Source organism: Arachis ipaensis, chromosome B7 (assembly GCF_059453495.1).
Source record: "Arachis ipaensis isolate K30076 ecotype BB chromosome B7, ASM5945349v1, whole genome shotgun sequence".
Lineage (NCBI taxonomy): Eukaryota > Viridiplantae > Streptophyta > Magnoliopsida > Fabales > Fabaceae > Arachis > Arachis ipaensis.
Genome location: NC_142442.1, coordinates 136769952 through 136774823, shown reverse-complemented (window position 1 = coordinate 136774823; position 4872 = coordinate 136769952).

The following is a 4872-nucleotide window of genomic DNA, read 5'->3' as shown; positions in this document are numbered from 1 at the left end:
ATAGACGCGAGACACTGAGATAAGAATATAGAGACACAAAATTATATTTAACAGATGAGATATAAACAGAGATATTATATTCAGAGATACTGAATTAATATATCTTGTGTCCATTTTAATAGAAAATATATAGAGACACTAATAAAAAATACAACTTATTTTTTATTTTTTATTATTCTTATTAATTTTTTAATTGTATTTTTTATTATATGTTTTTTCTCAACTTTTTTAAATAAAAAAATAAAAATAAATTAAACTTTTATAATTTATTCTATTTTGTTACTAAACAAAATACAAAATAATTATTTTTATGTCTTATTTTCAATATCTTATTTTATTATGTTCTCAGCATCAAAAAGCATAAAAAAACCAAAATTTAAAATGATATACAGTGAGACTACAAAAACAGCAAAAACACTAACAGTCAATAAGGACCAAAATCTATAACCAACCTTTCTATAGACACTAGAAGTTTATATATATATAGTGTAGCATAATTATTTACATTATTTTATGTTTTAAAGTCAAATTTGATAAAGTGATAAGAAATTTAGAAATAGATATGAAGTGGTACCTATATATGAATTGCTCAAATGAATGATACACCAATTATATATAATGAACATGCATGCTTGTAGTGACTAATACAAAGCAAGTCCTCCTTTAATTTTATCACTGAAATCAAAACACAAACATAGTCAAATTTCATGATGTAGGACCTTTTATTATTCTTATTGGTCTCTTAGCTTCATGGCAACCGCTTATGGTGCTGTCAAACAGATGAACTTTCAATTTTAAACCGAGTCATAGACAATATTATTGTTAGACTTGTGTGCAATCATGATATTTAAACTTAACGACAAAAATTATATTATTAACACTAAGAATTTTAGGAAATGTAGGGCAGCCTATGGAAATTATTTTATAAGATCCTAGGAATATGATTCATGTACTTTATCTAATAATTCGAAAATTTCATGAATCGAAATGATAAGCCAAATTCATTCATTGGTGTAGGTGTTAATTACTTAATTAATTTCATAAATAAATCCATTATTATTTAATTTGGTTTGACATAATCACATACATAATTCTTATTTCCTTGGAGAACAGCGGTAGTATTTTAGGATTTTATTTAAAAAAAATTCTTATATATTTTTACATTTTTATGTTGCAAAAATTTAGATTCTGCTACAATGAAACTGTTGTCGTAGTTTTTTTTAACTGTCTCATGTATAATATTTTTAGATTTTTCTTTGTATTTTATCTTATGTCTACTTTTTATTTTATCCACCTTTTTAAGTGAGTATTTTACTAATTTTTTTTTATATATTCAAATTATCTGGGATAAAATTTTATTATTTTTCCAATAATAAATAGATTCTACTCTCTAACTTTATTTTTTACTTCATCTATACGTGTATAATTGTTCATTTATTTTAACATATTTATTTTTATCATACTTAACTTATGCTCATGCTTGTCTTTAACTTATATAATGCTTCTTAAATTAATTACAATTATTAATTAGACGCTAGTGAGAAAAACCGAAATTGTTGGATTTAAAAAGCCAAATTTTACATATAAACAACTAGGACATAATTAAATAATTTATATTATTTTACAATGAACAATTAATGATTTGTGAATGAAGAATAAAAGCACCTTCTATATATGAGGTGTAATTCCTACCCAAATAAATTAAGATAAGATGATGAGACATACACTATACCACTACCCATACTACTACTATGAGCACTCAAGGAACAAAAAAGAGAACCTATGTGGATAAAAAGTGCACAATATATTTTTTCTCAAATTTCAATGATGAGAACTACTTCAAATGAATTTCATTGGTAGTTCAATTTCTTCCAAGTTTTTAGTATAAAGTTTTTTGCTTCCCATTCACTCATTCAGTGTATGTGTAGCGAGGTCTACATTATATTAATTGTGTCTTTGTCTACAAATTTAATTTTTCCATACCCCATACTATATATATATCTAGATATTTACATATATGTATACAACTTCTTCTATAAATCTAGTGATGCTTAATTATTGATGAATGATTATAAGGTTTTTTATATATAAAAAAAATAACAAATTAAAATGGTCTATAATTAAATGAACCTAAAATGATAGTCAATGCACAAAAATTCCACATTAATTTAAATTTTAAAAAATAATATAAACAGGCTAAAAAAATAATTGAATTATTCAAAAAACTAATGAATAATATTAGGAAGTTAATTTTTTTAGTCAATATCGATTTTTTTTTAATTTTTTATTTATTTTAAATTTTAAATTCTAAATCATAAATTTTAAATGCTAAATTTTAAATTCTAAATACTAAACACTAAATTTTTTCAAAATTAAGAATTTTCAGAACTAAAAAAATTAATTTTATATATTTTTTCAAAATCAATTTAAAAGATAAAGTCTCACATTTATAAATATTATAGAAATTATATTTCTGAGATATGTGAGAGTTATAATATTTCTCATTTTCTTTGTACAATAACTTGAACTTTCAATCCTTATTCATTTTCCTATTTGGTTGGTTGATTAACAACACTATTTTCCTAGCAAAACTGTAGTTTAATCATTAAGGCCGGGTAGGGTTGTCCAAATTAATTATATAATAAATTAAAGCTATTTTGACTATGTGCTTAAATGATGGAGACATCTAATTTACATGAAAATAAACACCACTTGATTAAGCTAGCTAATTATTTTCATCAATATATATAATCGTTTTATTTATTATTTATAAGAGGGGTTTTAGCATGTCCTTGCTTTTACATAAAGTATAATTAGCTTAATTTAGAAAAAAAAACTAAGTAAAAACTGATCATGTTGCTAATTATTATATATCGAATGTTAGAGATATAATCATTCATGTTACCTCCTCTTATTAATGTAAGATTTTGGGATGAGTAGTTTTACGATATGGTATCTGAATTCTACATCCAAAAGATTTAAAAAAAACATAAAACAAATTAAAAAAAAATACTTATACAAAAATTAGGGGTTGTCAAACGGGTTAGTCCGGCCCATTTAGACCTGGCTGTTTAAGCTCGCCTTATTTGTGGGCCATAATTTTTTGTCTAAACCGTTTATGATCAGTCCGATGGGTTAAACGGACCAGCCTGTTTATTCTTTTATTTTATTTTTAAAAAATATTTTGACAAAATATTACTTTTAGGTCAAAAACCTTTAAAAACTAATATTTTTTTAGTTGATGGGTCGAATTTTCGGGTCGGGTCGGGTAAAATATCAGTTAAAAGTGCTACTTTTTTTTAGAAAATGTAAAAAAAATTAAACGGGTCATCCGTTTAACTCGTCATTTTTTTTTGGGTTAATCGGATCAGTCCGTTTAGCCCAAAATTTAAACGGACTTAATTTTAAAGGCAAAATCTGCTCATTTAAATGAGTAAATGGGCTGGCCCGATGGACTTATTAGCCCATTTTAATGGTCCTAACAAAAATCAAACAAACTTAAAAAAGACTCTTGTTTAAGAGAGAGTGTTAGAGATATAAAATCAAACATTTTCGATCTTTAGATAACTTGAAACTCTTATTAGCATCAAGTAATTAGTATTAATGGCCTTGGCCTAGAAAAATGTTTAATTTAAACTCCAAAATGATGGTATTTGGATGAAATTTAATTTGGGTGATATATAGTTCATGTGGTCTCAAATGTGATGATCATGGCTTTGTTGGTTACTTGTCTAATCTTTTTTGGCTATGAAAAGCTTGAGTATACATAAGAGATCGATAAGGTATCAACATTATTCATTATTCATGATCACCCTCTTATTTCTGAAAAGGACAACTTAATTAATTAGTTCCCGGGTCTAATTAATTATATTTATCTATGTATGTGGTATATTTTAATAAGTAATATTTATTTAATTTTTTATTTTTCTTCCCTTCTTATAGATACTAGTGTATCAATAGATACTCACTCTTTTATATATTAAATGTATATAAAAATAATAAAAATTAAATTAGTTGAAATAGCAAGTGGTTTATAATTTATCTAAAAGATTTTGGATTCAAATCTTGCAAATAACAATTTTTTTAACTATATATATATATATGGAAAGATATTTTAGGAAAGAAAAAAGTTGGATACTAACCTTTCTAGTATCCTCATTATATATAGTGTAGATGTTTCATTCAATCTTGCATAATATCTTTTAGCAAAGAGTCAATTCATTTTTTTGGGACTAACTATATTAAAGACTTAATTATTCATATATTTTTTTATTAATTTAAAATTTTTTTTAAAAAAATTCATAATATAATATCAAATTTTTTATAATTTAAAAGTTTAGACTTCAATCCTTATTGATTCTAAAAAAAAAAAGAATTTCAGCATAAAACATAAAAAGAGAACGAAAAATTTATGTAAAAATTATGCAAATCTAAAAATTCTTGTATATAAGAATTATTAGAGATATAATTATTCACATATCTCCTGTCACGATTAGTTTAAATTTTAAAAAATATATATATAAAAAATTTCTTGGTTTTGTTTTGATTAGATGTAACGTATACATAATATATATTAGATTAGGATTGTGTACTAAAAATAATACTATTATTAGGGTTTATGTTGGAGATATAAAAAAAGATTAACATTATACAAGGAAGTTAACTTTATCCCTAATAGTGTTTGATCAACATAATTAAACTATTAAAGATGCATCATTTCTTGCCTCTATATATCATCTTGTTCTAGTATCTTCAATATTATACTTTAGGATAAATTATGCTATTATAAGGGAAATTAATTTCATAATTTTTTTTTAGAAAGGTATGACGTACGTGCATGTCACAAATTACAAAGGAGATAAGTATAATTTT